General features: G+C 44.7%; 1 protein-coding gene, 1 long non-coding RNA gene and 1 pseudogene across 3 annotated transcripts in view; 1 reads left to right on the top strand and 2 right to left on the bottom strand.

Annotated features, from left to right (window-relative positions):
* The window catches only part of LOC111096756, a 39,803-nt gene extending 25,028 nt beyond the window's left edge, over positions 1-14,775 (bottom strand). For both annotated transcript variants that reach the window (XR_005354208.1, XR_005354207.1), the window contains exon 1: positions 13,890-14,775. This is a non-coding gene — a long non-coding RNA (uncharacterized LOC111096756). The remainder of the gene's footprint in view (positions 1-13,889) is intronic.
* TJP2 (tight junction protein 2) overlaps positions 1-26,536 on the top strand; it is a 105,025-nt gene that overhangs the window by 12,615 nt on the left and 65,874 nt on the right.
* LOC119875978 lies at positions 2,733-4,800 on the bottom strand (annotated as a pseudogene).

Genomic DNA, 26,536 nt, shown 5'->3' with positions numbered 1-26,536 from the left:
ATATTCCCCAAATGAATGAGAACATATAATGTTTGTCCTTCTCCGACTGACTTACTTCACTCAGCCCCTTTTTCAATTTTTTAAAAGATTTTATTTATTTATTCATGAGAGACACAGAGAGAGAGAGGCAAAGACACAGGCAGAGGGAGAAGCAGGCTCCATGCAGGGAGCCTGACGTGGGACTCGATCCCGGGACTCCAGGATCACACCCTGGGCCAAAGGCAGGCGCTAAACTGCTGAGCCACCCAAGGATCCCCTATTTTGTTATATATTTTTTTTATTGGAGTTTGATTTGCCAACATATAGTATAACACTCAGTGCTCATCTCGTCAAGTGTCCTGCTCAGTGCCCATCACCCAGTCATCCCATCCCCCCCCACCTCCCCTTGTCAACACACTTTGGTAGAATCTTCGTAAACTTGAATTTGTGCTTCTGATGGCTTTAGCTCAACATAACAAATTTGACAAGAAAGCAAGGTACTTTCCCAAGACTTAGAACAAGAATCAAAATACTTTAGCAACTAGATGGTAGATAGAACTAGATCAGTCAGAGAAACCAAGTATGGGCTGGCTCAAAACTTGATAGAAATGCATACTTGGGGCACCTGGGTGGACCAGTTGGTTAAGTGTCTGGCTCTTGGTTTGGACTCAGATCATAATCTTAGGGTTATGAGATCAAACCCCATGTCCTGTTCTGCATTGCATTCTTGCCCAGCCCAGCCTGCCCACTCTCCCTCTCCTTCTGGAAGGAAGGAAGGAAGGAAGGAAGGAAGGAAGGAAGGAAGGAAGGAAGGAAGGAAGGAAGACAGAAAGACATAATAGGCATACTCCTGGGCCTCAACTCACACTGACTGAAGCAGAAACTCTAAGGGTGAGACCCAGAGATCTGCTTTAACCAGCCCTCCAGGAGTCTCTGATGCCCTAAAGTTTGAACACTACTGCTGTAAGTCTATGAGATTCAGTGTGAGGAGGTTTGGCTGCTGATGTGAGCTCTGTAAGTATTCTGACAGACTGGGGAGTCCCTGGGGAGACAGGACTGCAGAGGGGCTCCCAGGTGCACAGAAGTAAAAGTTTTTAAGTTTTCACCTTCAATTGGCTTTTCTAAGCCCATATTATGGGATGAGTCCATGATAACTTTAAGTGGCCAGAATTGGACATAAGGAGTGTCACCAATGGGGTGGCCAATTTAGTGGTAATATAACTGCCAATCTGGAGAGAACATGAACCAGAATTTATTATATAGTACTAATATTTTGTTAAATGGGAAATCTTTTTAACAATATAAATGGTAAGTTATAAAATATTTTATGTTATATATTACATATATATTATATGTAAATAAATACAATTATAAACTAGGTATCTATTAAATTTACTAGTGTTTTATTAAAAATTATTAGTATGCAAAATTTATTTTGTCCTTCCATCTTCCCTTTTTTTAAAAGACTTTATTTATTTATTTAAGACAGAGCATGAGCAGGAGGAGGGGCAGAGGGAGAGGGAGAAGCAGACTCCCCACCTGAGCAGGGAGCCTGATGTAGGGCTCCATCCCAAGACTCTAGGATCATGACCTGAGTAGAACTCAGATGCTTAACCAACTGAGCCATCCAGCTACCCAGGTGCCCCTTTCCATCCCTTTCTAAGTAACACCTAACTCATCTGTTTAAATGTTTTCATCTATATTTAACATGCAAGTGGTGCATTCATTCTGTTTAACATATCTTACAGGTTACTAACTTACTATCTACATTTTACGCGTCTTATAAATTCTGCTTGAGTTTTACAAGCAACTTACTTCCTCATCATCTTTGTGAAATAAATCTTAGGAGTTTCATCCACCTGATTTTTTTTCTTGGCCTCTATACCAGGTTTTGTTTTGTTTTGTTTTTTAAGATTTTACTTATTTGACAGAGAGAGAGTACACACGCACACATGAGTGGGGAGGGAGGGGCAGAGGGAGAGGGAGAAGCAGACTGCCTGCTCAGTGAGGAGCCAGACATGAGGCTCTGGATTTCAGGACCCAGAGATCATGACCTGAGCTGAAGGCAGCTGCTTAACTGACTGAGCCACCCAGGTGCCCGTCTATACCAGTTCTTAAAAAAGAACTTTAAATAAAAGTATTTTTTTCAGCAAATTATAGTATATTCACACAAATGGAATATCATGCAGTTAGAAACATGATGATATAGATCTATATTGCTATGAAAAAAGTCAAGCAATATTCTCACACAGAAATAAAGGTCGCAAAAGTGCATGCCTAGTATGGCCCCAGGTATGCAAAGTTGTATATGATATCTACATGCTTACCTGCATAGAAGTACCTGGAAGGATGCTCATCTAGTTACTAATAGTAGTTTACTCTGGATGGTGACAATTTCATTGTATTTTACCAATTTATTTTTTTGAGAGAGAGTATGTGAGTGCACACATGCGTGCACAAGCCAGGAGAGGGAGAGAGAGAATCTTAAGCAGCCTCTATGCTCAGGTGGAGCTCAATCTCATGCTGAGATCATGACCTGAGCTGAAATCAGGAGCCTGATGCTTAATGCTTAATGACTGAACCTCTCAGGTGCCCCGTGGTTTTGTTTTGTTTTGTTTTTAAGATTTTTATTTATTTACTCATGAGAGACATACACAGAGAGAGAGAAGCAGAGACACAGGCAGAGGGAGAAGCAGAGGGAAAAGCCGAAGGAGAAGCAGGCTCTGTGCAGGGAGCCCGATGTGGGACTTGATCTCGGGACTCCAGGATCACACCCTGGGCTGAAGGCAGGTACTAAACCGCTGAGCCACCCAGGGATCCCCCCGTGTTTTGGTTAATTTTTTATGATCTCCTGTATGGTTTGGGTAAATAAACAACTATCATGTATATAAAAACAATTAAATACAAATTATATGTATATGTGCAAATATATGTAAATAAATACAAGAAAGAGAATGATGGGACCTGATCTTTTCTTTCGCAAAGCAAAGACAACATTGTACAAATGGAGAGAATTATTTTCTGACCTTTTGAATGTTTTACCTGCCTTCAAAATGGTGATCTTTCTGTCTTGTGTCAGAGCTGAAAAAATGTCCCTAAGGGGCATCTGGGTGACTCAGTAGGCTAAGCGTCTGCCCAGCATGACCCCTCAAGGGGCTTCTTGCTCAGTGGGGAGCTTGCTTTTCCCTCTCCCTCTACGCTTCCCCTGCTTATGCTCTCTCTCTCTTTCAAAAAATAAATAAAATATTTTAAAAATGAAGAAAATAAAGAAGGAAGCATACAATTTCCCGGGCCTCCTTGGTAATGAGCCTCACTTAGGGAGGTGTGTTCTCAAGACATCCACTCCCTGACCCTTCTCAGACCCCTCCCCAACCAGCATCTCAGAGAGGGCCTCAGGTAATTCTTGTCATCAGAGAAATTTAGCAGAAGTCCCATAGGAACATAAGAGTTGCCAGCCACATCTTCAGCTTGGGTTGTGCACCTCCTCGAAGTGCCTTTCCCAGGCCCAGTGTCCTTTGTTTACAAAGCCTTCGCTAATTTATGACTGCTCTGGAAAACTATCTGCTTGCAATGTTTTTCTAAGGGCCCTTTCAAGTCTGAGGATTCTTTGAAAGTCTAGGAGCCTCTTCAACAACTTTAATCTATGCTGATCAGGGATACTGCATTCATCAGACTATAGGATTCTGGTGATAATTTTTTAAAGCAATTCACGCAGTGCCAGAGGCCCCTCTGGTTCCCTGGAGGACCCATGTCTCCTGCCAGAGTCCCCTGGGTCTCTGTCACCTCAGGTTCCCTTCCTTGCACGTGAGATGAGAATGTTTTTACTTAGTCCAATTTTTAACCTATTAAAGTGTTTTTTTCTTAAAGTACTGGTTTAGGGAAAGGGTGCTCCGGAGTTCAGTTAGACATCAGATCACATTAACATCAAGGATTCTCATTAGCTAGCCCACAGCTGGAGTCAGATGGCATTTGTGGCATTTCCTTTTTTTCTGGAAAGAGAACTTTTTCTGACTTTTATGTGCAGAGAATTCAACAGCATACACTCAGCCCAGTTTGGTGACCAGTTCTTTAACCTTTGCCTTTTCCAACTTGGCAATGTGAGCTGATAACTCTGGACCTGGGATGTTGCGTCCCTGGTGGATCATACCATATCCTTCGTTGTAATTGGTCCTGATGGCTTCCACCAGCTTAGCCAGAGCTCCTTTGTCTTTCCAGTTAACCTGTGTGAAGACAACAGTGGTGCAGGTCTTCCCGTGGGCCAGACAGATGCCAGAGCCATGCAGTAAGTAGGGAGCCCCCATCTTATGATGCAGGGCAGGCAGGAAGATAACCAGCTTGGTGGGATCATGTGTGATCACTGCCAGCTGAGTCTTCTTGTTTTCCACTAAAGGAGTGACAGTATTAACCCCAGCTTGAAGGACAGGCGACCTCTTAGTGGGGACATCCCCTTGGCTGGCAGCTTTCTTCTCAGCCCCAGCCAACAGTCTCTGCTTCATCTCTCACCTTGTCTCTGGTCTGTATTTGTGGGCCAGCTTAGGCAGCTATGTAGCAGTTTGGAGGTCCAAGGCCTGTGTGAACTGGTTAATTGTGGGAGGCACTTTTAGACATTTATACAGAATAGCCCTTTTCTGCTGCAGCTGGATGTAGTGGGGCCATCTGACAAAGCAGGGTGATGTCCTTTTGGGTTGGTTGTCCTGTCTGAGGCCAAAATACTTGGACTTTTTCTCAAGCAGAGGATTGACACTTTAATGGCTTCTTCAGGACAGTAGGGTTCAGGGCCACCTTCTTCCCTTTAGCCTTCTTTTCTTTTGGCATCTTGGATGGCTGGAAGAGAGAGCTATGGCATTTACCTTTTTCATACTGCTCAGAAAGAGCTTTACTAACATGACTCCCTAACATTTGGTTCAACCAAAGCCCTCCTGAGTTCTGTTAAAAGAAGCCATAAGGAAAACAGCAGTAGAAACCAAACCCCACCTGTCTTCTGACTTCCGTGCAGTTGATCCATTGCAGTAGAGGCAGTGAACACAGGGGCAGGTGAATACTGATGAGGCTGAGCTCCAATTCAACAGAGCTGTGTCTGGAATCTCCTCTGCTTTCTAGTGGATTGGGGACCTCAGGCAATAGCTGTGATCTCCCCCTCCAAAGCACAGTTTCCTTATCACTGAAGCAAGGCAATAATACCAAATATACCAAATATAGAGCGAGGGCTCTGTGGGGACCTAGATGAAATGAGTTAAAATCCTGTTTGAAAAATTTCTGACACATAAGATGCTTTTAATCAGTCTTTGCTTTATCAGGGTTTCTGGTTTTGTTTGTTTACTTTTAAAGATTTTATTTTATTTTTAAGATTTTTTTTTATTTTTTAATTTTTTTTTAAAGATTTTTATTTTATTTACTCATGAGAGATACAGAGCGAGAGAGAGAGAGAGAGGCAGAGACACAGGCAGAGGGAGAAGCAGGCTCCATGCAGGGAACCCGCAATGGGACTCGATCTCGGGTCTCTAGGATCAGGCCCTGGCTGCAGGCGGCGCTAAACCACTGTGCTACCGGGGCTGCCCCCTAAAGATTTTATTTTTAAAACATATTTTATTTATTTATTCATGAGAGACACATAGAAAGAGGCAGAGACATAGGCAGAGGGAGAAGCAGGCTCCCCACAGGGAGCCCGATATGGGACTTGATCCCTGAACCGCGGGATCACATCCTGAGTCAAAGGCAGACACTCAACTACTGAGCCACCCAGGCATCCCAAGATTTTACTTTTAAGTAAACTCTACACCCAACCTGAGGCACGAACTCGAGTCCTCGAGATCAAGAGCCACTCCCCTGCTCTACTGACTGAGCCAGCCAAGGTGCCCCTTGTTGGTGCTGTTTTTTAATAGAGGGTTAAAAAGTGGCATCTGTCCCTGAAAAGAGTGTGGATTTTGTATACTCTGCATTGTAAACAGAAGTTCAATAAACCCCACCTCTGAGGCCCTAGGGCACCCTGCCAGGAGGGGAGGATCCTTCACAGTGTAGAGCACTCTCCCTGGCAGGGCCTGTCTAGACGAAACCGTGCTTCGAAAGGTCCTTCTAGGATCTCCAGGCTGGGAGCTGGATTATGCCCTGTCTCAACCCCTTGCCCATCAGGCTGAGTATGCCTTGACCTTGCCTGCCAGCCTGGATGCACTAAGACCATCCCAGTAGGCGTCCTAGGAGCCTGCCTGTGAGCCCGGACCACAAGGTCAGCCCACGGTCTCCCCAGCACCAGGCCAGGGCCTCCTCAGACACATAATCCATCCGGCCCACAGCTGACTCTGAGGTGCAGAGCCAATTCTTCTGTCAGTTTTGTAGCCAGCTAAACCCATCGTGCCCAGAAACATTGCCAGGTTCTCACATTGGGAGGAAAGGCTGGGGTTTGGGATTTGTGCCAATGGCGGAAAGAGGAGAGGGTAAACTGAAAGCCACCATCCACTGAGAACTGAGAACTTTCTCCCCCAGTGATATTTTTTCACTGTGGCACTCACGCCAACATCTTTTCATTGTAGTAATAACAACATCCCTGCTGCCGTCTTATCAATAGTAATGATAATAATAAAGTTAAAAAGAGAGAGCCATGGATACAAGGTCCTTTGCTGTGTTGAGCTGTGTTCCTTCTCTCAGCTTCCCTTAGCCCAACCACACAACCCACCAACCCTACCTTTTCATACCCCTGCACTCTGCTCTCTGAAACGTCTGCCTCATGATAAGCAAAATGCTCAGCTGGACTCCGTGTCCTAGCTTTCACTTAAACTTGACTCTCTCCTGAGGCCATCACTTCCTGGTTGCCACCTCAAGGGATGCTTCCTGCTTTAGATAGAAAGAGAAATCTAAGCAGAAGCTTGGCTCTGTGGTCTAGGCAAGGAAGCGCAAACAAAGGCTCTAGAGCAGAAATGCGCTTGGTGGGGTCTCTCAGGAGCAACAAAGAAAGGCCAGTGTGGCTCCAGGATGTGAGCTTGGAAAGAGACCAGGAGAAGTTGAGTTTGGAGAGGGCAGCAGGTTCAATTCATGTACGACTTGGAGGCTGTTTTTAGCCCAGCTTGTGCTCTAAGACAAAATGCCATAGGCTAGGTGGTTTGAACAACCAGACATTTGTTTCTCACAGTTCTGGGGACTACAGAGATGAAGATCAGGGTGCTGACAGACGTGGCTTTTGGTGGGGGCCCTCCTCCTGGCTTATTGGCAGCTGCCTTCTCCACGTGTCCTCACATGATCTTTCCTAGGAGCATGAGCCTGGAGAGAGATCTCGCTCTTACTCTTTTTTTTTTTCTTTTAAAGATTTATTTATTTATTTGAGAGAGAGGGAGGGGGAGGGGCAATGGGAGAGAATCTTCATGCAGACCCCCCACTGAGTGGGGAGCTAGATGTGGGGCTTGATCCCACCACCCAGAGATCATCATGTAAACCAAAACCAAGAGTCAGATGCCCAACCAATTGAGCCACCCAATGCCCCTTTCTCTTTTTCTTGTATAAGACCACAAATCTCATCATGAGGGTCCAAATCTTATGACCTAATCTAAACCTGACTCTCTGGCAGCCCAGGTGGCTCAGCGGTTTGGCGCTGTCTTCGGCCCAGGGTGTGATCCTGGACACCCGGGATCGAGTCCCACATCGGGCTCCCTGCATGGAGCCTGCTTCTCCCTCTGCTTCTCCCTCTGCCTGTGTCTCTGCCTCTCTCTCTCTGTGTCTCTCATGGATAAATAAATAAAATCTTAAAAAAAAAATAAATCTAACTCCCTCCCAGAGGCCCGTCTCCAGATACCAACACTTACCAGCAGATTAGGACTTCAACCCCTTTGTGGGGGGCGGTGGTTAGGGGAAACACAAACATTTAGCCGGTAACAGAGGCTGTGACAAGAAGTCTGGATTGGTGACATTTTGATGGCTTAAAAGGATAGAGGTAGGAGATCTGATTTGCCTCATGAAAAGATCACTCTGGTTGTTGGGGAGGATGGATTGGGAAAGTCAAGGTTGGATAGAGGAAGATAGCAAAGAGGCGAGTCCTAGAGGAAGAGAAACTTTCTAAAATTAAAACATGTAATTAAAAAAAAGTTAATTTATTTGAGAGAGAGATAGAGCCTGTGGGGGAGCATATGAGTGGGGAGTGGGGGAACAGAGGGAGAGGGAGAGAATCTCAAACAGACTCCCCACTGAGCATGGAGACCGACTCAGGGCTCGATATCTTGATCCTGAGATATAACCTGAGCCGAAATCAAGAATCAGACACTTAACTGACTGAGCCAGCCAGGTGCCCCCAAACATGTAATTTTTAATACATTAAAATACTAATCTCTTAATGTTTTATGTATTTATTCAAGATTTTATTCATTTATTCATGAGAGACAGAGAGAGAGAGAGAGTCAGAGGCATAGGCTGAGGGAGAAGCAGGCTTCCTATGGGGAGGGAGCTCGATGAGGGACTCGATCCCAGGACCCCGGGATCACGACCTAAGTGATGCTCAACCACTGAGCCACCCAGGTGCCCTGAATCTCTTAATGTCTTAATGTTTTAGAAGTGTCTTTGGAAATTCACTACCAAAGATTCTTTTTTTTTTTTTTTTTTGATAGTCATCACAGAGAGAGAGAGAGAGAGAGAGAGGCAGAGACACAGGCAGAGGGAGAAGCAGGCTCCATGCACCGGGAGCCCGACGTGGGATTCGATCCCCGGTCTCCAGGATCGCGCCCTGGGCCAAAGGCAGGCGCTAAACGGCTGCGCCACCCAGGGATCCCACTAGCAAAGATTCTTAAGGAGAAGTTAATCTTTACTCTTTAGATGATCTTTTGGGGATAATTATCACGTTGAAGAAATATCCTGTGTTCGTGAACTTTTTTGTTCAATTTTTTTCTGTCAATATCAAACAATTTTATTTACTATTATTTATTTATTTATTTTAAAATATTTTTATTTATTCATGAGAGACACACAGAGAGAGAGGCAGAGACACAGGCAGAGAGAGAAGCAGGCTCCATGCAGGGAGCCCGACACGGGACTCGATTCCAGGACTCCGGGATCATGACCTGAGCCAAAGGAAGACGCTCAACCACTCAGCCACTCAGGCGTCCCTTATTTACTATTTTTAAATTAAAATAGCACTGTAATAAGATCTCACTTTTGTTTAAATTATTTCAGTCCCTGGGGTATTCTTGTAGCTAGCCTTTTATCCATATTTGCACATATGTCTGGAATGTTCACCTTATGTTGAAGCTGTTTATTAGGATTTTAGATGATTTTTACATTTCTTTGTGCTTTTCTGAACTGCTCCGAATGCTTTATAATGAGCATCTTTTTTCTCCCCCCCAAAAACTCACTGGAATAGAAAATAAACAAAACAGTCTTAACTATGGAACACTATCAATAGTGTTAACACCTCCGTTACCGTGTCCTGAACGGATGGCTATGTGAAAATTGGCATTGTCCTTGGAGACACTAACATGTAGATACCTGGATGTTTTGTAAAGTGGTAAACTAGAGGCAGCTTTCTGCTCTTCCTGCATAATACTGAGATATGGGAACAATCCTGAAGCCAGGGAATCTGTAAAGTGCTTGTCGGTGAACTAGAAACACAGTGTTTCCAAAGGTAAAGCAAGAGTCTTGAGTTGCCCAGAAGGCTGAGGTGAACCTGAGAGGTTTTCTTGTGGATTATAAATGCACTCATCTGTTCCTTTGCATAATTCTCAAGTGTTGAAGGCTAGCTTAAAAATAATTTGCTTTCTCTGCAATGTGTACAGACCTATGACTGTTACCCTTTCAGTGAACTTCGCTGCATTGTATCGGATTTATAGGACCATCATAGATCTGGATGAGGAATCTCAATGAGAAGTCTGTTTTTCTGTGGGGCTTGGGGGTCACATGGGATTATATGGTACTGGGAGCTGTTCCATATACAGGTCTCAGTGCTTTAACTAGAAACTAAGGATTTGGGATACTTAGAGTAGCTAGTCACCCCCCCTCTCAAAGAGGAGTACTTTAACACACTTTGAAAGTAAGCAGGAGGGATCCCTGGGTGGCTCAGCGGTTTGGTGCCTGCCTTTGGCCCAGGGCATGATCCTGGAGTCCCAAGATCGAGTCCCACGTCGGGCTGCCTGCATGAAGCCCGCTTTTCTTTCTCTGCCTCTCTCTATATATCTCTCATTAATAAATAAAATCTTTTAAAAAAATGAAAGTAAGCAGGAGAATACCAAATAAGTAAAAGTGAAGATGTGAAGGGCAGAACAGAACTTTCGATGCTTTTCTCCTGAATGTTAGTTCAGGTGGGTCCTTGTGGACAGAATCTTCTAACTGTACATGCACGTCTGCTGGGATGCCTGTTTGGACTGAGAAGGGTGGGAGAGGCCAGCAGAGAAGAGGCCACCGTAGGGGAGGTGAGGGCAGGCCAGGCCTGTCTCCTGAAAGGGGCCCCTCCCTCGGGCTGAGTGTTAACTGTGGTCTCCGCATGTTAATCATTCCCCACTTGGGCAAGTCTCCTGCCTTACCATCATTTGTTTACTTGGTTCTGTCTTCATCACACTGTGAGCAAGCACCACCCACTCCGCCCCGCCCCAGTATATATCGTCTTTGTCGTTTTTTTTTGTATCTGCCCCAGGGTACATGGGAGGCGTTCAGGAAATGTTTGTGGTGGAAAAGTGTCTCTGTGATTGCAGTCAGCCATTCTTTGTACAGGCCAACTACATTGTTCAGTTACCCTGTAAATTTTGCTTTTTTTTTTTTTAAGTAAAGATTTAATTTATTCATGAGAGACACACAGAGAGAATCAGAGACACAAGCAGAGGGAGAAGCAGGCTCCATGCAGGGAGCCCGATGCAGGACTCGATCCCAGGACCCCGGGATCACAACCTGAGCCGAAGGCAGACACTCAACCACTGAGCCACCCGGGTTCCCCTCTTTTTTTTTTTTTTTTTTTTAAGACTTTACTTCTATATTTTGCGAGAGACACAGAGATAGGAACAGAGATAGTGAGAGAGAGCATGTGAGTGGGGAGGAGAGGGAAAAGCAGGCTCTCCACTTGGGGCTCTATCCCAGGACCCTGAGATCATGACCTGACCCAAAGGCAGATGCTCAACTGACTGAGCCACCCAGGTGTCCCCCTTCTGTAAACTTTTCAATGTCAGATCCCTTTGTTCCCATTTAATGACACTTTATAACTATACTGCAAATATATATGTATATATACACATATACGTGTCTGTCTATATGTATGTGTGTGTATATGTCTATATGTGAGTATGTGTGTATTTATATATATATATACACACATATATATATATCTCCAAATCTTAACATTCTTGAGGAAATCTGATGAAAAGTATTTATTTATTTATTTTTAAAGATTTTATTTATTTACTCACAGACACAGAGAGAGAGAGAGAGGCAGAGACACAGGCAGAGGGAGAAGCAGGCTCCATGCAGGGAGCCCGACATGGGACTCGATCCCGGGTCTCTAGGATCACACCCCAGGCTGCAGGCGGCGCCAAACCGCTGCACCACCAGGGCTGCCCTGATGAAAAGTATTTAGCTTATCGCCATTAATTTGAGGTCTTCTGACCAACTTGTTACGAAGATTTTGTACATTGTAATGCATACTGAAAAATACTGAAAACCTGTCCATTACACAAACAATATGGCACAAACAATAACTACGATTTGAAAAGAGAAATACATGAAGCCCCAGCCTGTCACCAAATCATGTTCCCATTTGCTTTCCAATTCATTCATATGTTTTTTCATAATTTCTTCATTGCCATCATTGGGTAGGTAAAATTTGTGTTCTTTTTCATTGGTTATTATATTATTCTTCTCATTGCTGGATAGACCTGTAATTTTAAATGACAGCTTGCTAGGCCAATTCAGTGGATCTGCTGTAATTCAGTAGCTGTCTATTTTTGGATATTGTTGGTTTCCATCCTTTGTTACTATAACCTGGCATGAAGTGCCTCACCTACCAGTCAGCCACGGAAGTCTGGCCTCTAGTCTCATCTTTCCAGGGAAACAGCTCTGGCCAAGATGAGCACTGGTCTTCTTGGTGAGCATCTCCTGTTCTCACCTTGACTGACCTCCTCACTGGTGCATGTTGCTGGCAACTCTCCCCTGCCTGAAATTCATTCTTCCTTTGACTTTGTGGACGCTGCCCCAGAGAGGTTTTTCTTCCCTTTCTGACAGTTCCTCTTTGGTCTCTGCTCAGGGGATCTGAGCTTGCCCCCTACATATTGGCATTTCCAGAGATGGGTCCTATCTTTTTTTTTTTTTTTTTTTTGCCTGTCACAATAAGGGTTATTATGAAAAGAGGCTGGATGGGTCCTATCTTTAATCCTCTGCTGCCTCAATCTACATGGTGTCTCTGAATAGTCTCACTTCCTCCCCTGACTTTGGCTTTCTTGATACATTGACAATTCTCAAATCTCTTCCTCCATCCCAGAGAGCTCGCTGCCCAAGTACTCATCAATGACTAGTGCCTAGTAGACAATTGAACATCTCCACCTGCATGACCCATAGCCCTTGAAACTCAGTCCTTAACTAAACTCACCATCTTTCCTCCAGCCCCTCCCAAGATCTGCTCCCACTCCTGCATTCTCTGGTAGAGATACCGTCATCTACTCTGCTAAGCCAGAAACCTGAGAGTCACCTTAGACTCACTTCCCTCTTCCTTACGTCATTTGTAATCAGGCAGTCAACCAGCCTGCTGATTACACTCCCTTCATTTCTCTAGAAATGGTTCCTTTTTGTCTAACGCTGCCTGATAGCCATGTCATCTATCACCTGCCTTCCCACAAAAAATTGCATTTTTTTTGCTGGTTTTGTCATTCTTACTGACACCCCTCCCCTCACCCCCACCTGGCACATTCATCTTTGCCAATCTAATCCCACTTCTGCTGTGTTCACAGGAGAAGGCAGCCCCTGCCTGCCTGGGCAATCTCCCCTCCTGGCACTGAAGGGCAAGTCTGTGGTCTCTTCATTCCTTATTTCTCCACTTGTATTTAGTCCCTTCACCTGGAAACATTTCCCCCCTCTTTTTGTCTCACAAATTCATTCCTGTATGCAACCTCATGTTTGGAAAGCCTTCCCTAAACCCCATTCCCCTAGTCTGGGTGAAGAACCCCTCCCCCAAGGTCCCCAGAGTACCCTGAGCTTTCCAGGAATCCCAGCACTTAGTTTTTTACTGAGCGTTTGCTGTAATAGACTGAGCTCCCCAATGTGAGAGCCTAAGTCTTTTATCAGAGGGTCTGGCTTGATAGAAGTGGTTCAGTAATTGTTTGATAGAAGTTCTTTGGAGAGGGCACCTGGATGGATCAGTGGTTGAGAGTCTGCCTTTGGCTCAGGTCCTGATCCCGGGGTCCTGGGGTAGAGTCCCATATCAGGCTCCCTGCAGGGAGCCTGCTTCCTCCTCTCCCTATGTCTCTGTGTCTCTCATGAATAAATAAATAAAAATCTTAAAAAAAAAAAAAAGTTCTTTGGAGAAACACATTCCAGGAGTGGGGTTCAAATGTGCAACCCACATGTGAAAAATATGTACTATTAATTGCTCTTCCAAAAACGTTGTGTTTGTTTGTAACTTCTACCAGCACTGCTAGTGTACTAATCGAGTTATCTTTTTCAACAACTATTTATTGTTAATCTGTGTCAGGCATTGTGTCAGAAGAATAGTATTTCTAGTGTAAGAGTATTTCATTATTTGGAGCAGTGTAGTTCTATAGAACTTTCTGCAATGGTAGAAATATTCTTTATCTGCACTGTCTAGTATGGTAGCCATGAGCTGCGTGTGGCCACTGAGCACTGGAAAGGTGACTAGTATGATGAAGAAACTGATACTGTAATTTCCTCGCATTTTAGTTAATATATTATTTTTATTATTTTTTTGCATTTTAGTTAATTTAAATTAAAATGTATTAAATACCCACCTGTGGGATGTAGTTATTGTATTGGACAGTGCATCTCTAGAGAGAGAAAAAGGAAATCCTTCATCGGATGTGAGTGCTACATTCCAGATTCCTGTCTTCTTTTTTAAATGCTAATGAAAGCTCACATCACTAAGGTGCGACCAGTTCACAAAGGCTATCATGGTTACGTTGGCACTACCTAATTTGGGAAACATTTTTTACATCGCGCTTAGGTCAGGAGGATAAATGCCTCACATCCGGAAGACAACCTAAACGTCCAGGGTCTGGAGACTTGAGGCAGAGGGGGAAATGTTACTCAACAGTGCTTTTTATCCAGAGGCATGCACTTAGCTACCCCAAAGGAGGCCAGAAGCCTAACACTTTCGGAGAGGCATCTGCTGGACTTGTTTTTCCACATAAACTGCCAAACTTGTTTTGATTCGGCAGGAAGTGAAGCAACTTTTCAGAGAGAGAGAGAGAGAGAGAGAGAGCGCCAGCATCCCAGCATCTGCATCTCATCAGCGGGTCAGGCCAGACCTTTACACCTTTACCTTCCACTTGTGAGCCTAGGCCGAGTTTTGCTTTAAGGGAAAGCAATTTTAAGGGAAGCGCAGGGTGGGGTCCGCAATTTTTTCTCTTACATGGTTGGTTCCCTTAAGGTTTCAAACCCAAAGTTGTATTTTTAGTCCGTGTACCTGTTTTGAGTCTCGGAATCACTTCCGTGTCCCTAAAATAAGGAAGCCTTGCCTTCTCTTGTGCAGTTCTTTGCACACACAACTCTACAAGGAGTAACTGTACTGAGCTGAATTAAATAAATCCTGCTGGATTAGCACGTGTGACCTGCCGGTAGCCTTCTGGAAGCTGCCGATGAGAGAGGCGTTCGAATCTCTTTATTGGAGTGGCTGGAAATGGGCCAAGGAGATACACACCTGGAGTTGACGCTCCTCAGAAGTCGTGGTTTGTTTCGGGCGAGCGTGCGGCGGCCTCGGGGCCGGGGGGCCAGCGGCTGGGCCGGGGCGTGCGGCGCGACGCCGTGCAGGCCTCCAGGCAGCGCACAAAACGTGGGGTTCCCCTCCCCTCCCTTTCGGAAGGGAGCCGCAGGGGCGCCGCCAACCTCCGCAGACAGCGCGGGGGCCGGTGCGGTGCGCACGCGAGCTCCTAGGGGGAGCCCGGGACAGACGGCCCCGCGCGCAGCCGCCCCCCGCCCCCCGCCCCGGGCGCTCCAGGACCCGGACCTGCGGGCCTGTGCGCGCCGCGGAGCGAACCATCGCGCCGCCCGGCGGGGGGGGGACGGCGTGGGGGCCGCGGGGCGCTCGGACCTCGGGGCCCCCGCCCTCGCCGCCGCCGCCCCCGCCCGCCCCCCGCCAGGAGTCGCCGGTGCGGCGGCCGGCCGGGGCCCCGCGGATTGGCCTGGGCGGGCCCTCGCCTCCCCCCGGCCGCGCGGGGGTGGTAGCGGCCCATTTGAGAGTTTCCCGGGTCCCGCGGCGGGCGCGGGCGCGGGCGCGGGGGCGGGGGCGGGGGCGGGACAAAGGGGTGGGCCCCGCGGCCCGGCCGCCCCGCAGCCCGGCAGCCCCGCGGCCGCGCAGCCCCGGCGTCGGGTCCGAGGACGGATCGGCGGAGCGCGGGCCCGAGCGGGACGTGCGCCCGAGATGCCGGTGCGAGGAGATCGCGGGTTCCCACCCGGGCGGGAGCTGTCAGGCTGGCTCCGCGTAAGTCCCCTCTCGAGTCCGCGCGGCTGCGACGCGGGTCCCGGGGGATGAGCGTGGGAGCGCGTGCTGGGCCTCCTGTTGCTGCTGCTGCTGCCCCACCTGGACGCGGGGCCGAGGGCGGGGCCGGGTAGACTTCACCCGACCGGGTCGTGGCTCATGGCCTCCAGGGCCCCTGGATCCCTTTCTCTCCTCTCTGAAGCCCCTTGGGTTTGAGATGAAGCCTCCGGGACGGTAGGGGACCCTGCCCTGAACTCTGTCCTGGATCTCTGCTACCTTGAAGGCATCTCGTCCTGCCTGTTGTGTAGCCTGCTGCGTGCCTTTGTGTTTTCCTTCTCTGCTTCAAACCACGTATTCTACTTGATGCAAAGTTACAGGCATGTGTGTATGAGACCGACGGACAGCTCTTGGGAGACCAGGAAACTCATTTCCCCTTTGAATCAGCTACTTCTGTAATACAAGTTGTTTTCAGTAGGGACTGGAGATGGGGTTTTGGAAGAAGCCACAAAAAGGGAGTGATGAATGCTTCCTCTCTGGTGTTATCTTACCTGTCACCATTCCCTTTAAGTCTTTATTTGTCAAGTTTCCACTTTTACACAGTAGTTTAAGTTATAAATAATCAGGGTTTTGACTACAGGGTTTTAAACATTCTTGAAATGTGGATGAACTGGGGGAGTGAATACTCCAGGGCTTAGTAATGGAATACAGCCTCCCACCTCTATTTTAGCTTCAGTTCTTAGGCAGCGCTGGTTCCCTGGCAGCTGTCTGGGCTGAGTAATAATGGTTGTGGTTTCCCTGCAGTTCCCAGCAGAGTCTCACCCCATCATAGAAACTGCCCTGTGATTCCACACACCCTCCCTCGCCTTGGGGAATCCTAGCAGAGGGGGAAGGAGGCCCTTTACTTGATGTTTTGGTGGTCTGTGGCCAGGTGTGCCTGCTGACAATCATTTTGGGAGAACCAGACCTGCTTTGTCAGAATCATTCCTTGGAGAGACAGGTGTGTGTGTGTGTGGGATGGTGGTGGTGGTGGTGGGGAACATCTACACCCAACCTGGGAAGGAGATGTTTTAAGTGAGGAGTTAGTAAGAGTCATTGAATTTGTAGCAGTTAATATCCTGCCTAAGAATGAAATTTGACTATTCAATAAATTTTCATGAACAAGTTCACTTCAGTGTGGGTAATACAAGCGTTTAAGAGTGTGCCTCTGTTACAGTGTCTTGTTGCGGAAGCACGCAAATAATTGAGAATGATGAGTTCCCATGAGAAATATGGATGGGATGCTGTGGCTTCCCCTCTCCAGGGAGGTGAGAGAAGGTGTGCTTCACTCCAGCAACAGTGGCTTTTGGGGTGGTGTTTCTTGAGCTTTTTCTGAGCTGCTACCAGAGATTGATGAAGGGGGGATTTCTTTCCATAAAATGGGTGCTGCAACTTTTTCATGACCACACACCTGCTAAGCCTTGAATGCCAACAAGAGAACTTGAGATGGAGCGGAAGGTCCTAAAATTCCTGATGTATTAGTGACTTGACTTTCCCTGTGAAAAAGTGAACTGGTTTCCTGTAAATATTTCACCCCACCCCCTACACAGGGAATATTACTATTTTTGAGGCACTGAAATGCCTGAAACCAGTGAATTTTAACATCGCCCCCCCCCCCCCTTGGGGAATTCCATTTGCAAGGACTTCTGCCTACATTTGTTTAACATTTGATCTAATTCTTTGTACATTGACAAAAGGTTACAGCCAGCCATTTATCTTTTGCAAAAGTGCCTGGGAACTCAAGGGAGATGTAAAAATCCCTGCAGTGACTTATGTTTAGAAAGGTTTCTCTTCTGAAGGTATTAAGAGACAGATGAGTTCTTGAAACTAGGCGGGGCCATCTTAGTTCTGTGTTCTGTAGTTGAAAAAGTCATGCAGATTGGGTCTGGGAGTGGCAGGAGGTATGGGTGGCAGGGGTGAGGTTAAGAGGAAGGGTTAGTAATCACTGCTGAAACTTTCAACATACTCTTACCAAGAATATGAGCCATCAGGGAATTCCTTGCCTAATCCCTAAAGCAAATCCCATTAAGAAGCTGTGGCTACAGATTACTTTATCTAGGTTGAGAGCTGACTCTCTATAAAATGCCTCATTGATTAGGTTCTGAGCAGTAATCAGGTGGCCAACAGTTGGTGGCCAGATGGCCTTGGACTAGCCAGCCCTGGTGTTAAAAGGTGTTTACCATTGAAGGTGATTTGGGGTGTAGTAATGTAGGAGAGTGATTGATGCACATGTGTGAGGTGGAAGGGGGAGGGTTGGCCGGGCGCAGAATGATTATCTCAGGTGTTTTACTGAGTTAGTTTCTTGGTCCTAAATCCAAGGGTTGGAGTCAAAAACATAGACTCAGAGGTCAGACTTAACACATATTTTGGGGGTTAGAAACTCTAGAGTTAAGTGAACTTTTCAAGATTTAAAAAGAAGTCTTCCCTAAAACTATTTATGGCCTACTTCACCTCCTCAGTATTTTTTTTTTTTTTTTTTAGTAATTTTTATGATGACTCTTGTTAGCAGAAGCCCATGTAGCTCCCAAATTTATGAGAGTCTAAGGTGGTATTACCATTAAAATTTTTTTTAAAGGTCATGTAACAGCAGTGGAAAAATGTTTTCAGGCATTCAGTCGTAACATTAAGTACTGGGAATAGCTAGTTCCAGGTCTGAAGGGTACCTGGGAAATACAGCTGGCTAAGCTCGTACACCGCCTACATTATTGCACACGAGGCAGAGCCTGGAGTTGGAAAGTATTATTTTTTCAGCTTGGTTAAGAAATGCACTTAACTTGGCCTCTCACTTCTAGAGCCCAGGCAGGCCTGGGGAAGCCTTCCTATGACGGTGACAGTTTCAATCTGTTTTGAAGGGGTCTAGAGCTTCTATCATCCAGCCAGCCACTCTATCCAAAGCATCATCAGCCTTGATAACCTGTGAGCTCAGAAGAGAGACTAAAGATTGTTGTATTGAAGAAATACCTAATATGTTATTAATAAGCTTCTTTTCTGCCACTGCCCCAAATAGTGTTTTTTGGGCACTTTTTTTTTGCTCTTCCCCAAACAGTGTTTTCTAAAGTGTGCTACACAGACAGACTCATGGGTGGGGTGGCACATTATTTTTCAGTTACTGTGCATGAATATTGTACTTCAAGGATAAAAAATATAAAGCTGGCTACCAAATTCACTTATTTCGGTTGCTTAGAGTGAAGTACAAGAACTATTAAGTAAAACAACAAGTCTGATGTAAGAATAATAAATTATGGGGATGAGTGGTATGAGAATAAGGCAAAAACTGTAAATGTGGCCCTTGAAATTTGAGACTTGGTAACACTGTTTAAAATATGAATGTGATGTTTTAGTTACGGAGGGCTGTGTCTGTCTTGACCACACCTTCAGGAATGGCCCTGAGAAGCCAGTAAAGTTGAATTTGACAGACTTTGTGTCTTAACATGTATACTTTGCTCTTGTCTATCCAGCTGTCTTATCTTTTATTGGAGACAGTGTATTTGTGAAGCAATTTGATGCCTTGCTTAATTCTTATTCCTTTCTCTGCTTCCCACAAGACACTCTGCAGATTTTATTTATTTTATTTTTAAAATATTTTATTTATTTATTCATGAGAGACACACAGAAACACAGCAGAGGGAGAAGCAGGCTCCCTGCGGGGAGTCCGAGGACCTGGATCTCAGGGCCCTGGGATCACGACCTGAGCCAAAGGCAGACCCTCAACCACTGAGCCACTCTGATGTCCCGACTCTGCAATTTTTAAAAAAAATTTTTATTTATTTATGATAGGCACACAGTGAGAGAGAGAGAGAGAGAGAGAGAGAGAGAGAGGCAGAGACACAGGCAGAGGGAGAAGCAGGCTCCATGCACCGGGAGTCCGACGTGGGATTCGATCCTGGATCTCCAGGATCGCGCCCTGGGCCAAAGGCAGGCGCCAAACCGCTGTGCCACCCAGGGATCCCCCGACTCTGCAATTTTGAAGTCTGTTGGTGTGACATCTGTGATAGGATGGACTGAAAATGGAGGAAATACTTGGGCTCTGCAACAGGGACATCGCTGTGCTCTGGAGCACAGCTTGCTTTCCTGATCCAGCAATGCCAAAGGCAACAGAGAACCAAATAGCCTCACGTGTAAATGCATTTAATTTTTTATTATTTTTTAAAGGTTTAATTTTTTAAGTTATCTCTACAACCAACATGGGTCTTAAACTCAAAACCCCGGGCAGCCTGGGTGGCTCAGCGGTTTAGTGCCACCTTCAGCCCGGGGCGTGATCCTGGAGACCTGGGATCGAGTCCCACGTTGGGCTCCCTGCATGAAGCCTGCTTCTCCTTCTGCCCGTGTCTGCCTCTCTCTTTCTGTGTCTCTCATGAATAAATAAATAAAATCTTAAAAAAAGAAAACCCTCAAAACCCCGAGATCAAGAGTTGCACACTTCAGCAACTGAGCAAGCCAGGCGCCCTAAAATGGATTTAATTTTTTAGAAACGTACCTTATGTTGGTCTTTGAAGTAGGCTCTGGCAAGGATGGTAGTAGGAATTGAAAGTCTTGAGGTTAAAAAAAAAAGTAACCCTAAAAAAAAAAAAAAAAAGTAACCCTGCCTTGACCTAGAAAAAAATGAGCAATTGAAGTTCATGGTCATGGTAGGTAAATAAAACCAGAATAGAAAACACTTTGTTTCAGTCACCAAAATACTTAATCATGTGTGTGCATGCACACCTTTTACGTGAACTACTTAGCCTTCAATTAGGAACTTGTACTTTAGTCATTTTAAATCTACGCAGATATTTGTTTAGTGCCTCTGCCAGATAGTTACAGTTAAATCAGGTCTTTAATCTTAAAAACATAACACATTCTTTCTTAATCACTTATCCATCTTGCCCTTTTTTCTTTTTATTAAGCGAACTCTATCTCACAAGGTGGGGCTCGAGCTCACGACCCCAAGATCAATAGTTAGATGCCTACCCCCTGAGCCAACTGGGTGCTCCCATATCTTTTTTTTTTTTTTTAATTTTTATTTATTTATGATAGTCACACAGAGAGAGAGAGGCAGAGACACAGGCAGAGGGAGAAGCAGGCTCCATGCACTGGGAGCCCGACATGGGATTCGATCCCGGGTCTCCAGGATCGTGCCCTGGGCCAAAGGCAGGCGCCAAACTACTGCGCCACCCAGGGATCCCCTATATCTTTTACATTTTTAGATCATAGCAATATGCGTGTTTGTAATAATGTTTATTTTAACTTTCAGACTAATATTTCCTAATTATAATATTCACAACTTATAGTTTGCTTCTGTTTGTCCTTTCCCAACATTGCACACGTGTGTGTGTGTGTGTGTGAGAGAGAGAGAGAGAGAGAGAGAGATTTAGGGGGTGGTAGGAATGTTAGGAGTTAGGAGTGGTGAAAGCATACACTTCAGAAATCTTTTGTGAGGGACACCTGGGTGGCTCATTGGTTGAGCTTCTGCCTTTGGCTCAAGGCATGATCTTGGGGTCCTGGGATCGAGTCCTGCATCCGGCTCCCTGCATGGAGCCTGCTTCTCTCTCTGCCTATGTCTCTCTCTCTCTGTGTCTCTCATGAATAAATAAAATCTTTAAAAAAATATTTTGTGAATAAAATATTTGTACTTAAGAAGCTGGACTGACCAAAAAAAAATTCAAATGAAACCATTAATTATGGCGAAGATCTCATGTCCTGTCCTTGAATACAAATGTTTTCTAAATTTTACCTATATGCATATATAAAGATGGACTTCAGAATTAATTAATTAATAGGGAGATTATTATTTTCTGTTGTAGATTTTAATCAGCTACATGAATATATACATTATGTTCACAAGAAAAAAATGGCATCATCTTTTGAAACCTTAATTACAGTATGCCTCATCTGATAAACACTCTCTATGAGACTAAATACATAGTTATATATTTATAGTTAGTGACAAGCCAGAGGCATTGGGAGGGGGATATAAATAATATATTTTGAGACAGTTATTAGGATAGTCTTCCTGGTAGGTAACAGTTATTAGACTGTAATTAGCAGATAATGATTAACGTCCAGTTATATCTTTGCCATTGTATTAAAGAAAAGCTTTGGTAGAGATGAGAGAACACTGCAGATACTCTTGTCATTCTAGTTGAAGGTGAACAGGGGGAAATAATGCTTTCTGATCATCAGTAGGAATAAATGAACTTTTCTTTTTTTCTTTTTTTTAAGGATTTATTTTTATTTATTTATGATAGACATAGAGAGAGAGAGAGGACAGAGACACAGGCAGAGGGAGAAGCAGGCTGCATGCCGGGAGCCCGACGCGGGACTCGATCCCGGGACTCCAGGATCGCGCCCTGGGCCAAAGGCAGGTGCTAAACCCCTGAGCCACCCAGGGATCCCCATAAATGAACTTTTCTTAGAATTGTAGCTTCTAAGATGTTTGTTCCTCTGAGGAGGATATATGGTCTGATACGGCTTTCTTGAGAACCACCTTTTTTTTAAGAGAGAGAGTGTGGGGGTGGGGCAGAGGCAAAGAGAGAGGGAGAAGCAGACTCCCCCCTGAGCAGGGAGCCCAACGTGGGGCTTGATCCCAGGACCCTGAGATCATGACCCAAGCCCAAAGGCAGATACTTAACCTACTAAGCCACCAAGGCTCCCTGAGAACTGTTTTTTGAGAGCCATTTATTGTCACAGCAATAAAGGAAATGTTCCAAGTTCTAGGTTGTGAGGTTCTTTTTTGCCTTATGCAGTCAAGCACACCTGAGACCCTAAGTCTGTGTGGGAAGGAGGATAGTGTATGCTCTGAGAGGCAGCCAGCTCATTCTCAGTCCATGAGAAACTGCTTGTAAATATTATCTGGCAAAAGCAGAATGAAATTATTTTAGGGAATTGATTAGTAAAATTAACCATTTCTGTTTTTGAAAAAGAATGACTTGTTTAGAAGGAACGTCCCTGTGAGCTCATTTTTAGAAGCCTGGTTCCTTCCTTACCCTTCTTCACTCAGCTGAATCAGTTTCCTTCTTGCCTGTGATTGGCTGGTGTGCACATGCCAGTATTTATTAGAGCCCTTATCATGTCTGCTCCATGCCAGTCACTTCCCGTCTGCCTGAGCCCCTCCTTGGTCTGAGTCATCTGGGTAACCCCAGCAGCTTATAGGACACCAAACATATCCACCAAATTTGCCACACTGAACTGACTGGATCTGGGGAAGGCTTTTGTTGCATAAACCAGTAAGAATTGAAGACTCAGTGGGAACTCAGAAGAGTGGATTCCTGACATTTATATAGTGAGTGGATGGATTGTCTGTGAGTAAGAAAAAAACTGTAGATGTATATACGTCTGGACCTTCTCTGTAGTGGTATATAAGCTGTACTAATTAGCTGGGTGACTGCGGCTAAGGCATGTAAATCTAAGTTTCTTTATAGGGAAATGAGTAGTTGTATTTAAAGTCTGAAGTCTTCTCCAGTGCTTAAGGTTCTAAGTGGGTATAAAGCCTGGAGAACATTCTAAATAATTTCTCATGGTTCTTGTTATCTTAAAGTATTTTCATGCTCCTTAAAACACTTGTGTTGTTTTCTTTCTGGTTTTTTCTTTTAAGAAAAGGTCCAGTGGATTTTCTCTGAAAGATATTTTTCTGAAGGACGAACTGAGAACCCAAGAATGGCAGTAGTTTAGCTCATGAAGTGCTAGAAAGATCTATTATTCAGTTGCAGCTTAAATAATGTACCACCACACCATGTGCTGTATTCTCTTCCTTGCTCTGCAGCCCAAGCCAGTATCTGCAGTTATCCTGCATTGCTTCTTGAGGATCATTCTTTTTCTTTCTTCTTCCCCTCCACTCTTCCCATTAAGAGCTGCATACTGGGAGTCTCCAATTCCCCCTTCTTTTTCTGTGGGCTTCTCTTACAGGGGCCACATTGCCTCTAGCAGGAGGAAGGTAAGGCAGGCCTGGAGCTGGGAGCCTATTCTGGTTTGTTCTTCACAAATGCGCTGAAGATGAGCTACCTGGTTACTGCTGTAGGCTCTCGTTGTTCACCAACTAACACAAAATCACTCACTGTTGCTCGAGTTTAGGCATCACTTTAGGCACTTCTGAGGTTTTCAGCATAACTTGAGGCAGAACACTTTGCCTACCCTGGGCTGGTCTGTTTAGTGTCTGCATGAGTTTTAAGAGGGGAGAGAGATTTGTGGCATCTTCAACACTCATTGAGATTTTCCAGAAAGGGAACTGGAAACATTTGTGCGTTTCCTACTGGTGTTATTATTGGAGTCTAAAAACAGGCAAGCGGCAACACACTGAAGTGAAGAGGCACGGGGTTCATCTTGAATACCGGTGGCCTTCTTTCTAACAGACCTGAATTTGAATTTTAATTAAAGGTCTGGGAGAAATATTTCTCATACTGCTTAAGTGCACAGTTTGCAGATGTTTTTACCCAAATCAGGAAGAGGCAGGAAAGGTGGACTCAATTTACCAAAGAACTGAGGTTAAAAAAATGTGCAGGAAAGCAGAAAAATTTTCCCATAGAAACAGTGGGTGGTATCCAGGGTCTATCCTTGCAACCTTGTTTATTCATAATGAAGCTTTTTTAATATTTTTGTTTTTCTGGTGTTTTGTTGAAGTATAATTTACATACAGTAACATGCATAGATCTCAAGGGGACAGCTTGATAAATTTGTTTTTGTTGTGGTAAAGCACATAAGATCCACCATTTTAACCATTTTAAAGTATACAGTTCAGTGGCATTTAGTACATCCACAGTATCGTGCAGATACCACTATCTGGTTCCAGAGCTGGATGAATGCTTACATGAATGTATTCACCTGTGTGATTACCACCTAGATAAAAAAAAAAAAAACAAGACTTTCCATCACTCTAGAAGCTTCTCTCGCCACTTTTTCCTTCTGTTACTACCTTACCCTGGAGGGAAACTCTCTTCTGACTTCTCTCACCATGGGATAGTTTTCTTGACTTGGAGAGAATCTATATAAATGAAGTCAACATTTTGTGTCTGGCTTCTTTTGCTCAACATAACTTCTCTGAGATTCATCCATATTGTTATGTGATTCAGTAGTTCTTGTTTGTTGCCGAGTAGTATTCCATTTATATGAGTTCACCACAGTTTGTTTATCCATTCTTCTGCTGATGGATATTTACATCGTTGTCAAGGTTTGTTTGTGTTTTCTCCTATCATGATTAAAGCTGCTAGGGAAACCACCTACACCTTGCTTTGTGGACTTATGCACTCATTTCTTTTATCTCAATTCCTAGGAGTAGAAATGCTGGATCATATGCTGGGGATATGTTTAACTTTCATTCTGTAACTCTGAAGTCAGGCAGACCTGAGTGTGAATTCCTTTGTCCTGCCACTTGCTTGTTCTACCTCAGGCAGTTTACTTTTTTCATGTTCAGTTTTTCTCAGCTGTGAAATAGGCTCTGTGTACCTGACTAGTCAAGGGGCAGTGAAGAGGAGAGACAACATTTTAGTTCTTTTAAGGAGAAATGCATTTAGAGGAGAGCATTAAGTGCCTACATTAAGAGCATTAAGTGCCACTGGCTTTCGTACTTGCCCCCCAGAAAGTCAGAAAGCTGCTGTGGCCCAGAGCCAGGACCTTGCAGACCCTCTGCCACCTTCTCAGCCTGTGCAGCTCAGAGGTGGCTGAAATGATAGGGAATTTAGTGACAGCTGCAGAGCTCAGGTCTGGCAAATCTACTTTTGCCCCGAAACTGCTGCTATAGGAAAAAAGGAAACAATGGCATCTGCTTTCCTGGCCTCCCTCTAGATCTTAAACAAGTGCACTGTGTTGGCCAAAGGTTGGGGGGTTTCTGGCTGCTGGGAGTACAGGAAGATGGGTGCCAGCCAACCAGAAATGGAATAGATGCCTCTGAGGGTTGCACTGGCAACCTAAATGGCAGTGGTTGTAACTTATTAGCGTTCTCATTATTACAGAAGAACATGATGTCCAAGGAGTCCTAAGACCGCTTTCTGTCACACACATTCAGAATCTGTCTTTTGACTTTATAGTCACCTGCTGGAGGATGGATGCTGCTCTAAGACCTACCTGTCACATTAATTATTTCTCTGAAGGGCCTCAGCTTCTTTGGCAACTAATCTGTGATTCTAGGTACTTTTCTTTATGAATAAGCTTGAGAAATTATAATTTGCAAGCTTACCTATTAATGTAGAAACTGAAAGGTGACTTAATTCTAAGAACAGCTGTTTTGATGTATACTTTATGAAACTTGAGTGTTTTCTTTTTGAATTCTTTCTGACTTGTTAGTTTTTAATAAACAAAAAGATGATATATAAATCTTGTTGATAGGGACAACTGGGTGGCTCAGTGGTTGAGTGTCTGCCTTTGGCTTGGGGCGTGATCCCGGGGTCCAATGATTGAGTCCTGCATAGGGCTCCCTGCATGGAGCCTGCTTCTCCCTCTGCCTGTGTTTTTGCCTCTCTCTCTGTCTGTCATGGATAAATAAATAAAATCTTTAAAAAAAAAATCCTGTTGATAAGATAGGCTAAAAAGGATATTCCCTTTTTGGGTCTTTAACTGCCTTTGTCTTTTGACAAATGAAATGGAAAGAAACTACATTTTTATCCTATTTGGTGCCTAGAATCTCATGCTTACAGCACACTACCAAAACACTGGACAATAGTGACTGCCCTATTTCTAGCTTCTATTATGAAATGTGGGCTACACTGTATTGCTCTTTAGACATTTAAACATCTTGAATCAATTGAATCAATTTTTTACTTCCTAGGGACCTTACTATTATTGCTTTGAGGTGAGTTGACCAAGTGATTTATTGATTAACATTTTATTTTAAGCTTCTATCTCTAGTGCTACTCCGGAAGGCTCTTTGCAGAAAAATCTGAAGCAATAGGAATGCAAATATTTTAAGTGCCAAGATAAGCGTGACCAGTGAAACTTCATTTCAGCCACTGGTGTAGT

The sequence above is a fragment of the Canis lupus genome, chromosome 1, assembly GCF_011100685.1.
Source record: "Canis lupus familiaris isolate Mischka breed German Shepherd chromosome 1, alternate assembly UU_Cfam_GSD_1.0, whole genome shotgun sequence".
In the NCBI taxonomy this organism is placed as follows: domain Eukaryota; kingdom Metazoa; phylum Chordata; class Mammalia; order Carnivora; family Canidae; genus Canis; species Canis lupus.
The sequence above is the reverse complement of the archived record's forward strand: the minus strand, read 5'-3'. Positions and strand labels throughout refer to the sequence as shown.